We start from the raw sequence: 20,164 nt of genomic DNA, 5'->3' as shown, positions 1-20,164 counted from the left end.
CTGGTGGCCAAAATTTCAGCAGTCCCTTTCACTGCAGGATGAAGTACAGAGTGATATGGCCTCCACAGGAAGAGACAGGAAATGGTTTCGAACTCATCCCATCCCTGAGCACTTGAAACTCAACATGAAACCCACATCCATGGAAGGGTCAGAGACGGGGCAAGGAGGTTAAATGGTTAAATGTGGTGAATGTAACCCCTCCCAACCTGCCGTATCTGTGTACCGCAGCCTGGGGAGGCGGAGAAACTAATGAACGTATGTAAATTGGGAGCCTGATTTCAAATTGGTTGATGCATTTTTCAATTTATTAATTCAAGAGACGTGAACAGCACTGGCAAGGCCACAATTCATTGCCCACCCCAACCTACCCTTGAGAAGGTGGTGGTGAGCTGCCTTCTTGAACCGCTGCAGTCCATGTGGTGTAGGTACACCCACAGTGCTGTTAGGGAGGGAGTTTCAGGCTTTTGACCCGGCGACAATGAAGGAACAGCAATAAAGTTCCAAATCAGGATGGTGTGTGACTTGGAGGGGAACTTGCAGTTGGTGGTGTTTCCGTGTGGCTGTTCCTCTTGTCCTTCTAGATGGTAGAAGGACTGGAATTGGAATGTATGGTGAATTGCTGCAGTGCATCCTGTAGGTGGTACACACTGCTGCCACTGTGGTGGAGGGGATGAATGCTTGAGATGGTGGATGGGGTGCCAAGCAAGCAGACTGCTTTGTCCTGGATGGTGTCCAGCTTCTTCAGCATTATTGCAGCCGCACTCATCATGCAAGTGGGGAGTATTCCATTGCACTCCTGACTTGTAGATGGTGGACAAGCTTTGGGGAGACAGGAGGTGAGTTACTCTCCTCAGAATTCCTAGCCTCTGACTTGCTCTTGCAGTATTTATATGGCTGGCCCAGTTCAGTTTCTGGTCATTGTTAACCCCCTGTTGATAGTGGGGAGATTCAGCAATAGTAATGGAATGTCAAGCTGCACAGGCTTGCAGGTGATCGGAAAAATGGAAACGAATGGGAAGTGGGAATCATCAGCTGGAGCCAAGAAGAGCAGGATTGCTCCCTACCTCCTCTCACCCCAGACCCCTCAAGGGAGCCTTCAATCTCCTCCAATCACCAGCACCTTCAATCTGTGGTTTTTACTGTATTTACTGAAGATATCATATTGTAAAATCGACAATACCACAGAAATTCTAACTAAGGCGCCAACAGTGCATATAACTGATAAACAGTACTGATTTTACTATGACACCTGCACGGCAACATTCATAATAACTGTGTCAAAGTCCTGGCACTGCGGTTCCTCATCTATACAGATCTTACAGCTGCTGAGTTTTAGGGGAACCTAGCTATCCAAAAAAATGTGCTACGGATGGTATGATAAATCGAAGCTTCCTCAAGCACAGACTAAGGTGATAATGGTCCACAATCACCTAGCAGAGAATGTGTTGGATAGAGTGAGTGAGTAGCTTCAAGAAGGTTGCTCATATCATGCCAGTTTGGCAATTAGACCAACTGCACCTGCCCTGCCAATTGTGCCCAGGTTGGCAAGGGGTGCCAGTGACTAGTATCTCCATCATGTGACTGACAATCACTGATGTGGCGCTGCAGGGTCCTTCCATCTTCCAGGCCTCCAGGAAGGTAGACAGTGGGTTATAGTCTTACTGGCGTGGACTTCTCTCCCGAGGCAACAAGTCTTCACAAGAACATAAGGAATAAGGACTAGGAATAGGCCAAACAGCTACTTGAGCCTGCTCTGCCATTCGAGGAGATCACGATTGAACTTCTACCTCAACTCTACCTTTCTGCTCTATCCCTTGACTCCCTTAATAATCGATCTCAGTCTTGGGCATATTTATTGACTGAGCATCCACAGCTCTCTGGGGTAGAGACGTCCAAAGATTCACAACCCTCCAAGTGAAGAAATTTCTCCTCAACTCATTCCTAAATGGCCAACCCATTATCCTTAGACAATGACAACCTAGTTCTTCAGTGACCTTTGACAGGGATCTCCAAATCCCACAGTGCCGTGCAAACAATGGATGCATTCAAGAGAAACATAGCCAATTCCATTCTGGAGAGTTGAAGGAAAATACTCAATATGTAGAATTAAATAAATTGCTGGAGACACCTACTTGACATGGAGTGACACGATACTAGGTTACATTATGAGGCCTGGTTGGTTTGTATTTCCTTGAGTTTAGAAAGTTGAGTAATGATCTAATTGAGGGGATTAAAATGTTAGTTGTTTGAATTAATAAAATGCAATAAATTATTTTCTCCTTGGGGAGAACCCCAGAGGATGAAAGGATGTTTCCACTTCTGGGGGACTCTAAGACAAGAGGGAACAGTTTCAAAATAAGGGAGCCTCCCATTAAGATGGAGACGAGGAGAAATTTCCTCTCTCAGAGAGTTGTTGGTCTTTGGAATTCTCTAACCCAGAGAGCTGTGGAAGCTGCATCATTGAATAGGCTGAGGCTTGATTGACAAGGGAGTCACGGGGAGACTGGCAGGTAAATGGAGTTTAGGCCATAAGCAAATCAGCCCTGATCTTATTTGAATAGTGAAATAGGCATGAGGGGTCAAATTGCCTACTCCTGCTCCTATTTCTTAGGTCCTTATGTTAGCACAAGGGTGCAAATCTTAAAATTAGAGCTAGGTGGTTTAGGAGTGAAATCAGGAAGCATTTTTTTTTCACATACAGGATAGTGGAAATCTGGAACTGCCTGCACAAAGTTGTAGATGCTGTGGGATATGTGAAATTTTCAGGGCTGAGATCCACAGGATTTCATCAAAAGGATATCAAGGATTATGGAGCACCGGCAGGTCAAGGGGTTTGAGGTGTAGATCAGCCTTGATCGAATTGAATGGTGGAATAGGCTCGAGGGCTGAATGGCCTCCTCCTCCTTGGCCACCAATTGGCATGTTCTGATAATCTGAGGTGTGCGGGAGGCCAGGATTGGAGGAATGCAGAGATCCCGGCAGGTTGTAAGGCTGGAGGAGGTCACAGGAGCTTTGGGGTGGGGGTGGGGGGGGTGGTGGGTGAGGCCTTGAGGACCAGAATTTTATAATAAAGACATTGCTGGACTGGGAGACAATGCTGTCAGTGAGCCCAGGGATAATGGGTGAAAAGGGCTTACAGCAAGTTAGAATACGGTCAGCATTGTTTTGGGTGAGCTCAAGTTCTGGAGGTTTGAAGGTCAGAGACCAGGCTGGAAAATGTTGGAGTACAGGACAGAGATGAGGCCATTGTGGTTATTGAGGCTCTTGCATTGGAACAGTTGCAACTACTGAAACAAGAAACATGTTGTTGAAATTTTGGTCTTGCACTCATTAGGACAAATGAATGCCAAATTCCAAACAACCACAACAATTTATACAACAGGAGAAAAGGGCACTGATTGGTTGGTTGTCAAGCCAACTCTGATTGACCAATCATTTGAAATTTGGCATTCTTGCATTTGTCCAGGTGGGTGCAAGATGACAAACTTTGGCCACATTCAACCTCTGTACTACCAAGCAACAATTTCAACTATCTTCTGCTCAGGTGGCTCCATCTATATTTTGGGCAGCTATTTTTGGAGACCTGTCACCTTCCTGTTTAAGCGTTTACTATCCTGAGACTATGGGAAGTGGCTAAATTGAAAGCATATGCTGGCGTTCTCTTGAACCATGCAGCAAAAATATGATATATTCGACTATATGATGGAAGTATTTTTCAACAGGAAACATTCTCTCAAAGACAGAGAGAGATGGTACTTTTCAACCCAAGATGAAAAACAATAGGGGATGGATGGGATCAGGTTCTGAGATTAGATTTTTGTTAACCTTGTTATTTAATGTTCCCAACAACATCAGATATGAAAATAAGTAATGAATATCGACAATTATTTTAAACTTTTTGGGAAATGGTTTAATTTTAGAGATTTATAATATCCCTCTCCCAGTAACCTGGCACAGGACTAGACAGGTGGGAACCTGAACTTGTGTCAGAGAAGAAGAAAATGTACCCTTGTCTCGGAGTTACCCAGAGGTACGAGCATGACCAACAAGCTGGACATTGGCTATTGCTGGGGCTTTCAAACTTAACTCAATAACATTCACCAATTGTATGGAGAAAATATTCACACAACTGATCATGATAACACTGGCATAAAGCTGTGCCATATTGCAATGAGCTGCACATATAGACAATGGAAGTCTGTAAAGTTCATATAAAGACAGGGGGAGTCCGATGGGCAAGGTAGGGGTGTAGGAGAAGGTTTCCTGAGCATAAAAATGAACATCTGCAATGCCTAAAGTGATCTCTTTCCTCATTATTATTTTTTGGGATGTGGGCACCATTGGCAATTAAGGCCAGCATTTGTTGCATACCCCTAATCACCCTTGAACTGGCTTGCTGGGCCATTTCAGAGGCAACCACATTGCTATGAATCTGGAATCACATGTAGACCAGACCAGGTAATGATGGCAGGTTTCCTTCCCTAAAGAACATTAGTGAACCAGATGGGTTTTAACAACAATCGATGCTTGTTTCATGGTCGTCATTACTGAGAGTAGCTTTATATTCCCAGATTTATTAATTGAATTCAAATTCCACTAGCTGCCACAGTGGGATTTGAACCCATGCTCCCAGTGACATTACCACTGTGCCACCACCTCCCTTAGAGTCACAAACCATGGCTGTATGTCTCCACGAGTAATCTCAGTTGGGCATGCAGCACCCTTTAACAGCTGCTTCTACCTTGCTGAAGGAATCATAGTAAACTACTATGTTTAAACATTCCCAAGAGTGGACAGCAAAGTGGGATCCATGGTTGGTTAGGGATATCTCTTTCTAACTCGAGAATTTGCTAGTGGCTGCCATTCGGAGAGAAGGTGTTTCACCAGTGTGAGAAGAACAAATTTACAATTATATAGCGCCTTTCAGTGACCTCAGGATGTCTCAAATTGCTTCACCTCAAAGTTAATGAAGTACTTCTGAAGCGTAGTCACTTTTGTAATGTAAGAAATGCGGTGGGCAATTTATGCACAGCCAACTCCGACAACCACAATGGTGGTCAAGTAGGCAAGTTTTAGTGATGTTGGTTGAGGGATAAAGGTTAGCCAGGATGCCGGGGAGGATTCCCCCATACCTCTTCGGGATAGTGGCTGCGGGATCTTTCATGCCCATCTGAGGGGGCAGACGGGGCCTCGATGGAACCTCTCGTCTGAAGCCGAATGAAATTCCTGTTTCTCCAGCTGATAACCCCACCCCGCAAGTGCCCCTCCAGGAATTGCTGAGCCTGCAAAGATCTGATTCCTGACTTAAAACAGGCCCCGCCCCCGCCCACCCGCCAAGCCAAGAATTTTGCGGCAACATCCAATCAATATTCAATCATTTTATTTCCCTCGCCCCATTTGTTTAAAAACCCAATCTGACCTAATTAATTAGTGAAAGGAAAGAGTGTCATTCTCATATCTAGTGATAAGATTGAATATTACGTGTGTCTTTTCTTTTTAAAAAAAAGTTTCCTCTGTCCTAGTTAATCACAATTACTCATCTCCTTAGCTGTGGTTTTTACAGCTCTGCAGTGTGATTTTGGCTAATTCAAAACCATCTCCAAAGTGTTATTCAAAGACATCTGATCAAAAATCTTTCTCATTAATTTCTACCTCACACACTTTTCTTCCTCATTGTTCAAAGGTTAAAAATACACTGAAAACGGAACAAAGGTGTTATCTTAGTTCTGCCAACATTTAGCAGAGGGCACACAGCCTTTGTTAGCTGCTTAAACTACAGGAGCAATAGTACTACCTGCAGGAGACCAGAAATTCAAGAGACAAATTTTGTGCCCATAATGTACCAAGGAGCAATGGGTAATGGACAGTGTCCATACTGTACCAGGACTCAATGGATAATGGACTGTGCCCATACTGTACCAAAGCTCAATGGGTAATGGACAGTATCTATACTGCACAGAAGTCAATGGGCAATGTACAATGCCTATACTGTACTAGGACTCAATGGGTAATGAAGAGTGCCCATACTGAACCAGCGCTCAATGGGTTATGTACAATGCCCATACAGTACCAAGGATCAATGGGTAATGGACAGCGCCCATACTGTACCAGGAGTCAAAGCGTAATAGACATTGCCCATACTGTACGAGGGTTCAGTGGGTAATGAAGAGCGCCCATACTGTACCAGGGCTCAATGGGTAATGGACAGTGCCCATACTGTACCAGGGCTCAATGAGTAATGGACAGTGCCCATACTGTACCAGGGGTCAATGAGTAATAAACAATGCCCATACTGTACCAGGGGTCAATGAGTAATAGACAGTCCCCATACTGTACCAGGGGTCAATGCATAATGGACAGTGCCCATACTGTACCAGGAGTCAATGGGTTTTGCACAATGCCAATACTGTACCATGGGTCAATGAGTAGTAAACAATGCCCACGCTGTATCAGGGTTCAGTGGGTAATGGGCAGTGCCCATACTGCACAAGGGCTCAATGGGTAATGGACAATGCGCAAACACCACCAGGAGTCAATGGATAAAGGATAGTACCTATACTGTACCAAGGCTCATGGGTAATGGACAATGCCCAAACTGTACCGGGGTCAATTGGTAATGGACAGTGCCATACTGTACCAGGAGTCAATGGGTATAGGACAATGACCATACTGGACTAAGGGTCAATGGTTAATGAACAGTGCCCTTACTGTTGTATGATTTTGTATGTGCCTGCATGTAAAGGTGTTTTGCAGAGCAAGGGTTAACATGTGACTGGAGAATAGCAGTGCCCACTGTATGACGGATAGTGTCACATGGTATTAGACTGAGCAAACATTCTAGAAGCAGTTGGTGACAGCTGGTGATAGTGCCATGCATGCAATTAACTGGGATCTGTAATAGTTAAAGATTAACAATAAATGGTTTATGTTTAAACATACAAGTCTCAAGATCTCATAATTGAGACATCAAATTAACTCATAATATAATTCATTCTGTACCAGGAGTCAATGGGTAATGGATGGTGCCTAACTTGACCAGAGGTTCAAAGAGTAAAAGACAGTGCCCACACGGTACCTAGGGCTCAAAGGGTAATTAATAGTGCCCACACTATCCTGGGGTTCAGGAGTAATGGATTGTACCAGCATTGCATCATTGGTATAAGTGTAATAGATGATACTAGTAAGATGCTAAGGGAAATAGTGTTTGTACTGTACCAAGGGTTGAAGTATGTTGCCTACATTGTACCCATGCTGTACAAACTGTATCCTGGTTCAGCAGAGGCTGTGACCCTGCTGCTGCTGTCCTATAGGTGGCTGTTACAGTTTGAGCCAACTCTCCATGATCCAACCCTGAGAAAGTTCAATAGGATGCTGCTGTGATCAGGAATTCCTGATGGTCCGAGGCACCATCTCCCTTTTAGATGGACATAAGAGGTTCCGCAGGGGAGTTTTCCCCTGTTCATTCCTCCACCAACATGGCTAACAGAATATCTGGTCATTATCACATTGCTGTTTGTGGGAGCTTGCTGTGTGCAAATTGGTTGCTGCGTTTCCTACATGACAACAGCGACTACACTTAGAAAGTGCGTCATTGGCTCTAAAGCGATTTGGGACATCATGTGGTCATAAAAGGTGCTATATAAATGTAAGGTTCCTCCTTTTTTTAAAGCCTACCTTTTTGACCAAGCTTTAGATCTCCTGCCCTAATGTCGCCTAATGACTGAACCTCGGCTAACCACTTCCTTTTATTTACCTGACTGCATTCATGCAAAACCTCTTAGAGTGTCTAATCATGTTAAAGACGCCATGCCTAGTTGTTGTTGACGTCAAGCAATGTTGAAGAGAAAACAAATTGCACAGCGCAGCCCAATCCTGGATACACTATGCTTGCTTCAATATCATAGGCCAAAGCCAAACGACCCTTCATTCATCCAGCAAAGGGCACCGAGTGAGCAAGCCGTTTGAGAATGAGTAACATAGCATCAAAATCCTGAAGAATTAAATGGAACCAAAGACAAAGAACGTGGTTATGTTGGGTCTTAAGAGAACATATAAGGAGAAAGTTTCCACTGACAGAAAGGTTGATGACCAGTGGACACAAATTTAACATCATTGCCAAAGGAACCAGGGTACAGATGAGGAGAATTCTTTGATGCGGTGAGTTATGATGACCTGGAATGTGCCGTCTCAAGAGATGGTGGACGCAGATACAACAGCAACTTCCAAAACGGAATTGGTAAGCCTTTCAGATGAAAACATAATCAGAGCGGAAGGAAAAGAGTAGCGGACAGGATTCTGGTGAAAGGACAGCGACCTAAGTAGTTAACTCTGTTCTTCTCTCCACAGATGCTGCCTGACCTGTTGAGTATTTCCAGCATTCTCTGCTTTTGTTTCAAATTTCCAGCATCAGCAGTAGTTTGCGTTTGTGTTTTTGTAGGAGAGAGGAACTAAATGGATAGCTCTGTTAAAGAGCCAGGACAGACACGATGGGCTGAGTGGCCTCCAGCTGTGCTGTAAGATTTGATAATTATCCTTTGTAAGTCAAAGAGGAAGTGACATCACACTGAACAAGTGTCAGATGCAAACTACGGCTACAGGCGAGTACAGTTGGAAGAAGTTTTAGTGCCGTTTGGTGGCCATTTGGCAGGTTACATGTGCATCAGGAAAAACTTCCTCAGTTCGAGAGATGTTGGATGTCAGGGAAGGATTTTAAATTATTTCAGATGATCGTTGGCGGAAGGAGAAATGTGTTGAAAGTTTAGTAACACAAAGATTAATAGCAGAAGAATTTATGGCTGACGAGAGAGAAAGTGGAAACACCCAAAATAAATAAATAAAAGCAAAAGGTCCTCGGTGTCACAAAAGCAAGAAGGATGGTTTGGCATTGTGAGATTTCAAGAGTTGGTGCACGATGCTACCATATGACCCGAAAAGTGATGGTTAGCATCCAGTTCAGGAGCAGACACCTTTAAAAACGGTGGATGGGACCTGGATGTGGAACTCCCGCCCCCATTTCCGACAGATCGTAGTTTCGCCAGTGGAGGAAAAGGGGCAGAGCATGATTCACACAGACGGGAAACCCAAACTCAGTCAGACCTGGATTTTCCATGAGTCATGGAGACTCTGCAGCGCACGGACCCTGGATCTGGAAGTCCCACTCCCATATCCAGCAGAAACAATTTTAACCAGTGGGGGAAGGGGACGGGGTGGTGAGAGGTGGGGACACAGTGGTGGGACTCCCATGTCCAACGTGTGGGAAACCCAAACTCAGCAGGACCATTTGAACTCATTGTTATCAATGCTTGGCTGCTTTCCATAACCTATCATTAGCCATTAGTGGAGGCTTGTAATTTCACAGTTTGATTGACAGCTCATGGAGGTTATTAAAGGATTAGTTGTTTTTGACATGGAGTTATTGTTACAAAGCTCTTTGTTTTGGTCAGGGGTGAAGCACTTGAGAGGATTTAAGCATTTTGAATGGGCTTTTATGAATGAGACAGTGTTTTATTATATAGTGAAATCTACAATAGATATTTAGAACTTGTTTTATTTCATCTCAGAAGGATCCGGAGGTCTACCCATGGTGGATGCTAGGATACTGACTAGGTTGACATGGTGTCATGAAGGTATAATAATTTTCATAATATTTTTCTGGTTTATTATACAGTAGGTTTATGGGGGTATGTATAATTAGGTCTGTGTTTTGTGTGATTTAAGTACATTTGGAGCCAAGTAGACTGCAGGCTTTGACTCATCAAAAGAAGCTAGGTGCTTGATGTGCTAATGAGTAAACATGGATGTTGGCTTAGCATGTAAGGTGTGAAGGGAATTTGCATTTTTAGATAAACGCAGAGATATTTGGATTTCAAAGGAATCTCAGTCTGTTTACAAATTAGGCAGATAAGCAAGGCTAAGGAATGTGTTTATTTTTCCCAAAGGTTACTGACAATAACTAGTAGCAACATGAAATTTTTTATATTGTCAGCAGGATAGTTTCAAAGACATATAAAACAATAGAATTTACACATTAAAAAGAGAGAAATATATATAAAGGAGTATGAGGCTATGTGTCAGAGGAAGGCACTGTGAGATCTAACAGAAGTGTGTGAAATAGTCTTAATGAAGCCTCTAGTATTTGTGCAGAAGTCTGCTCTCTACTGAAACTGAAGCTGGGGAAAAGTCATTTGGATTTCCACTGTCCAGGGTATTGTGTTAATTTGCTGGAACTGTTTAAAATCTAAAATCTATATTTGGACTGTTGCCTTAAAGGGTGTATAACTGGGAGTCAGGTTAATTAGGAATTTTAGGAGTTATTATAGTAGCAATTTGTAGTCCTATGTATGTGCTTGTAGCCTTTTCTTTTGTTAATAAATATTTTAATTTAGTTTTTTTAAAATATCCCTAAAAGTCTTGGTCGACTTACTACTTCTGAATTCAGTACAAGCATCTCCAGATAAATACAAATTGCAGAACCATTGTGATAACATGATCAGGTTTCCCTCATGGAGTTAATCCACCTGGCACACATCATCGGTTGCATCATGACAATGGAGGCTGTAAGGGCAAAAATGGTGGGCGAGGGAGGGTCATGAATTGGCATAAGGGCTATAACGGGATATGCAAGTGTGGGGGACACATGGATTGGCATGGAGAGTATGAGGAATCATTGCAGGTGGGAGCATGGGTTGGCATAGGTTGAAATATATGGGCAAGTGGAGTAGGTGGAGGGCTTGAGGGGGTGTGAGGAGTAAGAGCTAGAGGGCCTAACATTTAAGAAAGCAACTGGGATGAAGTCCTGGAGAACTGATGCAGGCCTTTTAAAAAGCACACCTCAGCACTTGGCAGCCCCAGGACTGTTTACAATCTGCATCTGAGAGGCTGTGGCCCCAACTCCATTTTGCACCAACCTCCTCTCACCTCCAAGAAATGAAGATCCCACCGCTCGGGGCAATTTTTCTTTAGGCCGGCGTGACAAGCCAAGGATATCCCTGATTCTGGCTACCTAGCTTGGGAGCAAAATTCCAGGCTTTAGTGTTGAACCCATCCTTGCTCTAGCCATGGCCTTATCCTGCAGTGTGGGAGACATGATCCTATGCAGGAGACATAAAAGCTCATGAAGGGTAGGTTAGGTACATAGAACTGTCAAACTGTCAAATCATTTAAATCCCCAATCCTTTAAAAATTTTACAAAGGCCTACCTGTGTCAGTGAGAGTTGAAAAAATATGTTCTAACAGTTACAATAGCTGTTGGCTGACATCAACTCAAGGACTATAATTATCTCATTATTAATATTTGGCTGCTTTCCATAACCTTCAATTATCGCAGCAAGGGGTGTTGTAGGTTCACAGTTTGACAGCTCAAAGAGGTGATTAAAGGATTAGTTTTCTTTGAAGTGGGGCTATGAATACAAGTCTGTTTGTTTTGTTAAGGGATTAAGCACTTGAGGGGCTTGTAAAGTTTTGAATGGACTTTCAAGAATGGGAATGTTTCTTTCCTTCAGGAGTCAGAAAAAGAGGCTGAAACATTTTCCAAGTCCTGAACCCATCCTGGGGGGAAACCTCATTGGGATTTTCATAGAGGCACCCCTTAATTGGCATGGCCACAAGTTCACTGCCCAATTATGGACAGCCAGCGGCTGGAGGGCCAACCAGGGGCCTTTCAGCTTGGGAGGAGAGCTGGCTGCAGTAGCAGGTAAGTAACAATGGAGGCACCTTCCCTCCAACCTTAACGTAATTTTAAAATGGTCCTTGCAGCTAGGCTACCACTATGAATGGTGGGGGGGGGAGGGGGGGGGGGGGGGTGGTGTGGGGGGTGCGGGTGGGGAAGGGAAGGTCTGTGACTGCTCCTGCCCCCAAGGCCTGTCTGAAGCACTGCCCACCACCCTACAGCCCTGACCTGGCACCATTTCCAGGCACCTAACTGACCGCGCCAGACCGTGGGAAACTTTAATTGGCCTTAGCAAGGACCTTAATGAGTCTAACTGGCTACCTACCACATAGGGTGGGGAGCTGTGCTCCACCCACCTCCAGAGAAATAGCTAGCACGGAGATCGAATTTGGGAAACCAGCACGCCACCTGGCACAGTATTTTCGGGACCCATCTGCTCCCCATTCACACCTCCAGTGGGGTCCAAAAATCCAGCCCCAAAAGTCAATGGAGGGGAGTGCACAGGGGAGGCCAGAAAGCTAAAGAGGTTTTCCAGCCTGCACTCAGTGACAGGAAGCAAAGAGGCCGAGTTGACTAATCTGGATGATGTAACCCAGGTCTGAGCGCAGAGAAATATATGAGAGCTTTATTCATTTTCAACCTCGTTACCAGAACAGAACACACTTCAGGCAAAATCACAATGAGTCAATCAGAAGAAAAAGCAACTCAATTAGTATTGAATCAGAGTGCAATAACATGAGAAATAAAAGCAGGAAATGCAGTAGTCATCACTTGACGGAGAAAGACCGGTCAACACTTGTCACAGAGCAGCAAGATGTGTTGCTAAGCAGAAAAGCAGGCTTTCCCCGGGGCCCAGAATGTCACTGATCCCTGTGACTGGCTGTGTCATAATATTGTGCTGATGATCAAGTTAACTGACCTGAAAGTCTTCTTAAAGTAAGGTGAGGTTCAAACTCATGATAGGAATAGCTTTCACGGAGCAAGTCGTGAGATCTTGCAGCAACATCGTCAAGGGGGTACGTGTGACTTGTACGCACATTGAACATTCTGGTGTAACCAGCATCTATTAAGTAGTTGAGTGGCTATCCACCTGCTGCAGCATAGCTGATAAACAACAGTAGCTTGCATCGAAAGCACACCTTTAACATCGCAAAATATTTCAAGGGGCTTCAGCGGTTATCAAACAATAGTTGACACCATACCACTTAAGAAGGTATTAGATAAGGTAAGATTTTAAGGAGCGTTCTAAAGGAGGAAAGAGAGGCAGAGAGGTTTAGGGAGGGAATTCCAGAGCCAAGGGCCCAGTCAGATCACAGAATCACACAGTGCAGAAGAGGCCCTTCGGCCCATCGAGTCTGCACCGACACGTGAGAAACACCTGACCTACCTACCCTAATCCCATTTACCAGCACTTGGCCCACAGTCATAAATGGTGTGCTAGAAGCCAGAGTTGGAGATGCGCAGAGATCTCAGAGGGTTGTTGGGCTGGAGGATATTACAGATTTAGGGAGGGGTGAGGCCATGGAGGGATGCAAATATAAGGATGAGAATTTTAAATTGAGATATTGCTTAACTGAGAGCCAGTGTAGGTCAGCGAGGACAGGGGCAATGGTTGAGTGGGAGTTGGTGCGAGTTCATACACAAGTGTGGCATTCAGTTGCTCTGCGTTTGATTGTGTGAGTCTGGTAACTGATCTTGCTGCCCTCAATTGGTTAAGCCTGGGTGTGGAATCAGGGGAAAGTAAACAAACTATCGAAAGAGCTAGAAGCCTGAGCTGAAGCATGGAGTAGACATTTTAAAACAGTGTCAATAAAACTTGGTGCACACAGAAATTTGGTATCAACTCTGCACAGATCCGAGATATAGAATATACAACAACAGAGAGAGTTTTGGATTAATTCAAGCTTACGGAAGAGGGAAGTCAACATGCAACAGAAATACTAACGAAACGTTGAAGTGAAAAATAAACATTTCAAAAGCATGAAAATGAAAACAGTTGTCAAGATGTTTGTAGTTCAACATCCAATCATGTGTCCCCCACCCCTCCCTCCACCACCATCACCAAATTTGACTGACACTGATTTATCCTCTATCAGGATATGGTCTCAAGGGTCGACTCAGATGGGGAGAAGTTTCTTCAATCAGAGGATTGTGAATCTTTGGGATTCTCTACCCCAGAGAACAGTGGGTGCCCAGTTGCTGAGTGTATCCCAAGACTGAGATGGAGAGATTTGGACATGAAAGGAATCAAGGAATATGGGGAATGGACAGGAAAATGTAGTTGAGGTCAAAGTTCAGCCATAATCATATTCATTGGTGGAACAGGCTCGAGGGGTCAACTCCCGTTTTTAGTTCTTCTTTCCTCAGAAACTGGAAGATCTTGAGGACTACATGTTTGGAAAGGCCAGCAGGAGAGCATTAAACGGGCAAACTATCAGCTGCTACTTTGTGGTAAACATTAACATCCGATCAATTTATTATCTACCAAGAATCTTTCTGCAGACTGTTCTAAGTCCCTTTCAAAATCTGATCAACCACCTTGGACTTAACTTGTCCTCCAGAGTAGGAAAGCCAGGAGTTCCAAGTAGTTTACACACCAGGGCTGTGGATAATTTGCTTCAAAATAAATACAGGCATTGGAGGCCACAACTCATCAAATATTTAAGTTTGAATTTAACTCAATGTGGCACCATCTTTGACACAAGGCTATTATGCTGTACATTATCAATTGCTTTCTCAGAGCCCATTCTTGAGTATCATTGAAAAAAGCCAACCACTCAGCGCTCTCCTCATGAAGTATAAATTGTTGTTCCCTTTACATTTGGTATTCTTGTGAATGTCCCGATGAGTACAAGATGAAGAGCTTCTACATGTGTCTTTTCTCAGCAATGCTCAATTCTGTATGACCAAATGACTATTAGATCCCATTCCGTTTTTCTGTTCTATCCTTAGGGGAGTTTGAGACACAACTTGATAGAGGTTCAAAATCAAGAAGGGTCTAGATAGAGTAATCAAACAGAAGCTATTCCCATTGGCAGAAGGCTTGAGAGCCAGGGGTTACTGATTTAAAGTGTTCGGTAAAAGGAGTAATTTGACAAGGAAGTATTCAATAAATGGTGTGACACTAGGAAGTTCTGAGGAACAAAGGGACCTTGGCATGTGTGTCCATAGATCTCTGAAGGTGGAGAGGCATGTTAGTGGGGTGATGAAAAAGGCATATGGGACACTTGCCTTTATCAATCGAGGCATAGATTACAAAAGTAGGGAGGTCATGTTGGAGTTGCATAGAACCTTGGTGAGGCCACAGCTGGAGTACTGTGTGCAGTTCTAGTCGCCACATTATAGGAAGGATGTGATTGCACTGGAGGTGGTGCAGAGGAGATTCACCAGGATGTTGCCTGGGATGAAACATTTAAGTTACGAAGAGAGGTTAGATAGACTTGGGTTGTTTTCGTTGGAGCAGAGAAGACTGAGGGGCGACCTGATTGAGGTCTGGCTTGTGATTATGGAGAATGTCACTGAAAACCACAGAGAAAGCTTTCGGGCTTGAATAAGCTGTGGCTGGCTCTCTTCCTACACGCAGTCTGCAAGGGGGTCTCTTCAGTAAACCTTTAATGCTTAACATAGAAGTGTTGAAAACCAAAGTGACAGACTTTGCCAAGAAACCCCTGAGAATAATTTTGCCAGGCTGAAGCGAGCAGGTCACTGCCCGGCAGAGCTGAACTGTCAAAGCAAACAGCAGCACCTTCAGTAAGTTGGATAACGACACAAGCCATAATCACAAGATTATGAGGGGCATGGACAGGGTGGATAGGGAGCAGCTGTTCCCCTTAGTTGAAGGGTCAGTCACAAGGGGACATAAGTTCAAAGTGAGGGGCAGGAGGTTTAGGGGGGATGTGAGGAAAAACTTTTTTACCCAGAGGGTAGTGACGGTCTGGAATGCGCTGCCTGGGAGGGTGGTGGAGGCGGGTTGCCTCACATCCTTTAAAAAGTACCTGGATGAGCACTTGGCACATCATAACATTCAAGGCTGTGGGCCAAGCGCTGGTAAATGGGATTAGGTAGGTAGGTCAGGTGTTTCTCATGTCTTGGTGCAGACTCGATGGGCCGAAGGGCCTCTAATGCACTGAGATTCTGTGAAAAGAAGCAATGGCGACATGAGGAGAGGATTTTTTACACAGTGAGTGGTTAAGATCTGGAAGGCATTGCCTGAAAGCCTGGTGGAAGCAGTTTCAAAGGTGACGCTCCAGAACGCAATTGGATAAACCCTCAAGAGAAAGGAATTGTAGAGCTACAGGGAAAGGACAGGGGAGTGGGATCAGCTAAATTGCTCTTGCAAAGGGCTGAATGGCCTCCTTCTGTGCTGTAACCACTCTAATGATATAAGTCACATCAGCCACAATTCTGTTTCTCTTATCTGTAAGATCAGTCAAGTGCAGTCTATCTTTTAGAAAATCGTGCCAATTTGCCCGAATTAACTCACATCTCTCTATCTAACCATACCTGTGTACGTATAATGTATAGCGGGCCTTCCTGCATTGCACAAGCCAGATTGGAAAGCTGTAACTGTGCACCCAGCTCCCAGCTTCCCTTCTCTCCCACGTGTCTCATTCTGTGCCTGGTTATGTCGTTATCCAACTTACTGAAGGTGATGCTGTTTGCTTTGACAGTTCAGCTCTGCCGGGCAGTGACCTGCTCGCTTCAGCCTTGCAAAATTATTCTCAGGGGTTTCTTGGCAAAGTCTGTCACTTTGGTTTTCAACATTTCTATGTTAAGCATTAAAGGGTTACTGAAGAGACCCCCTTGCAGACTGCGTGTAGGAAGAGAGCCAGCCACAGCTTATTCAAGCCCGAAAGTTTTCTCTGTGGTTTTCAGTGACATTCTCCCCCAAGGCTTCAACGTGTCCACTTGTTGCTCAGTATCATCCATGGGCCTGGGCAAGGTAAAACGATAGCCATCTTGAGTTTCAACAAAAACTTTATCGATTTTCTTTCCCCCCGAATTTTTTTTAAAAAAAGGACAATCCCCACTAGAGGGCATCACCTGACAACAAAAGGACTTTAACATTTTATGTTCCACCGCAGCGACATCACCAACGCCCTGAATTTATCTAGCACCTTCACGGGAGCATTGTCAGGCAAAATTTGACACCGAGCCACTGAAGGAGAAATTAGAGCAAAGCCTGGTCAAAAAAGGTAGTCTTTAAGGAGGAAAGAGAGTTGGAGAGGGAATCCTAGAGCTTAGGGGCTAAGCCACCAGTGGTTGAGAGGTTAAAAATTCAAAACTGAGAAAGATTAAATGGAAAATAATTATAGGGGAAAGATCCAAAGGTGTGGGACCAATTGGATAGCTCTTTCAAAGAGGGGACATCACAGGCACAATGGGCCAAATGGCCTCCTTCACTGTTATATAGTGGGCATGTATGGTGGATCAAATAAAACTGGAGGTTTAGAGTTTTAGCCTGAACATCGGAAGCCTTTAGTAATCAGTGAATCAGTGCTACTCCCTGGTACGTGTTGGGAGATTTAAACTGATTTAAGCTGCAAGATCGCAAAATAATATATTTTTGTCTGTGCTCAGAGAACTGAGCGTCACACTCGGAATGTTCCTGCAATCAGCTTCACTATCTTAAAAAAATAAAATTATTTTTAGGATGCAGGTTCGCTGGCAAGGCTTGAGGGGCCTTGTGGCTTACGCCACAATTGACCATCTACGATTGGCCTTAGCTGAGTAGAATGCTAGGCCAATACAAGATCCTAATTCCCAAACTGGGGTTGGAATGTATATCGACTATATTGAGCTGCTAGATCACTAGTCTGGTAATAGAACCATTACACTGCCATAATCATTCCCTTTATTCCCCTCAGAATGACAAGCGTTCCCAGTCCCGATCCATTGATGAAAGGGCACGCATGCGGACAGAATCAGCCTCCAGTAAGAGGTCATCAGCCCGAGAGGTTAACTTTGGGTAGAATCCTGCGGAGGTGATGGGGCTGTCAGCCACTGGCTGGAGAGTCTCGTGTCATTCCGCCACTTGACAGGCCCCAGGAGCGAAGGCGCCAGCGGCCAATCAGAGGCCAGCAGCTCTTTTGTACTTAGCAGCGCCAACGGGAAGGCGGTGGCTGCTGCCGGTACGACACCCACCGGAGTGCTCTTCTCGATCCTAGGGGCCTCGAGGAGGGAGGGACTCAGGCATAGGTGAGTGATAGCTGGGGAGGGGGCCAGGGGAGGGAATCGCGAGTTGGGGATCACAGGGAGGGGAGGGGGGTGGATGAGAGAGATCAGCAGCAAGGGCAGGGTCCATCGAGGGAACCCTCCCCAACATCTCCGGGAGTCCACAAGCAAGGAGGTTGCAGATGGATATAGGTAGGTTGAGTAAGTGGGCAAAATTCTGGCAGATGGAGTTTAATGTTAGAAAATGTGAAGTTGTTCACATTGGCAAGAAAAATAAAAAAGGACAGTATTACTTAAACAAAGAACGGCTGCAGAATTCTGAGGTGCAGAGGGATCTAGATGTTCTGATGTATGAGTCACAAAAAGTTAGTATCCAGGTACAGCAAGTAATTAAGAAGGGTAATGGAATGCTACCCTTTATTATGAGAGGAATTGAAGGTCTCTTTTACCCTGTTCACCTTCATTGCTTTCTATTTCTCTCCTGGTGCTTGACAAGGTGTTTACTAAAACTCGCAGCTAATATCACCACCATCAATGCCCCTTTGTCCTTTTGTCTATGACATCTTTAGCAATCTCTTCTTTGCCTCCACCTATCACTGGCCCTCTATCCAACTCTACCTGTTCCCCCCCACCCCTTCAACCAGCTCATATTCCACCCCATTTCTATATTTCTTAGTTCTGATGAAGAGTCATACGGACTCGAAACATTAACTGTGTTCCTGTCCGCAGATGCTGTCAGGCCTGCTGAGTTTTTCCAGGTATTTTTCATTTTGTTTCAGATTTCCAGCATCCGCAGTATTTTTCTTTTATAAAAGTAAGGATGTTATGCTCCAGTTATACAAGGCATTGGTGAGACCACATCTCTAATACTGTGTGCAGTTTTGGTCTCCTTATTTAAGGAACAATGTAAATGCATTGGAGGTGGTTCAGAGGAGGTTTACTAGATTATGATACCAGAATGAGTGGGTTGTCTAATGAGGAAAGGTTAGACAGCCTGGGCTTGTTTCCACTGGAGTTTAGAAGAACGAGGGGTGACTTGATTGAAATGTATAAGATCCTGAATGGCATTGACAAGATGGATGTGGAAAGGATGTTTCCTCTTGTGGGTGAGTCCAGAACTAGGGGGCACTGTTTTAAAATTAGGGGTCACCCTTTTAGGACAGAGATGAGGAGAATTTTTTTTCTCTCAGAGTGTTGTGCAACTTTGGAACTCTCTGCCTCAGAAGGCGGTGGAGGTGAAGTCACTGAATATTTTTAAGGTTCTCGTTCGGCAAGGGAACCAAAGGTCATCGGGGGTAGATGGGGATGTGCAATTCAAAACGTAAACAGATAAGCCATGATCTTATTGAATGGTGGGGCAGGCTCGAGGGGCTGAATGGCCTACTCCTGCTCCTTTTTCGTATGTTGGTATGTTCGAGACTCACACATGGGACACTCGAAGTGCCAAAGGACCTAGAACTGCACTTCGGTATGTGGCTGCACCTTCATTCTTGTCTTGGAAGCAGGACAGTGGAAGTTCACTAGATTGGTTCTAGGGATAAGAGCATTGTCCTATAATGAGACAGTGAGTAAATTGGGCCTACGCTCTCCGGAGCTCAGAAGAATGAGAGGTGATCGCATTGAAACATAGGAGATTCTGAAGGGTGCTTGACAGGACAGGCACTGAGAGGCTGTTTCCCTTGGCTGGGGAATCGAACACAGCCTCAGGATAAGGGCCCAATCATTTAGGACTGAGGTGAGGAGAAATTTCTTCACTGAAAGGGCTGTGAGTCATTGGAATTCTCTACCCCAGAGGTTTGTGGATGCTCCACCACTAAATATATTTAAGGTTGAGATGGAGGGGTTTTTGCTCTCTTAGGGAATCAGGGTAAATGGGATGCAGGCAGGGAAGTGGGGCTGAAGCAGAAGATCAGCCATGATCGTATTGAATGACCGAGAAGGCTCAAAGGGCCGTATGATCTATTGCTGCTCCTATTTCTTATTTCCTGATGTTCCCACATTCATGAGAGGAGAAATACAATTAAAAAAAAAGACTTGCATTTCTATAGGGCCTTTCATCATCTCAAAGTGTCCCAAAATGCTTTACAGCCAATAAAATACATACTTTAAAGTGTAGTCACTGTTGTAACGTAGGAAATATGGTAGCCAATGAGTGCACAGTAAGATCCCACACACAACAATGAAATAATGACCAAATAATTTGTCTTTGTGACATTGATTGAGGGATAAACATTGGCCAGGACCCCATGAATCCCTCCCCTGCTCGCCTTTGAATGATTCCCTGCTCTCTCACCTGAGAGAGGCACATCTGACAGTGCGGCA

Source organism: Carcharodon carcharias, chromosome 30 (assembly GCF_017639515.1).
Source record: "Carcharodon carcharias isolate sCarCar2 chromosome 30, sCarCar2.pri, whole genome shotgun sequence".
NCBI classification, from domain to species: Eukaryota; Metazoa; Chordata; class Chondrichthyes; order Lamniformes; family Lamnidae; genus Carcharodon; species Carcharodon carcharias.
The sequence above is the reverse complement of the archived record's forward strand: the minus strand, read 5'-3'. Positions refer to the sequence as shown.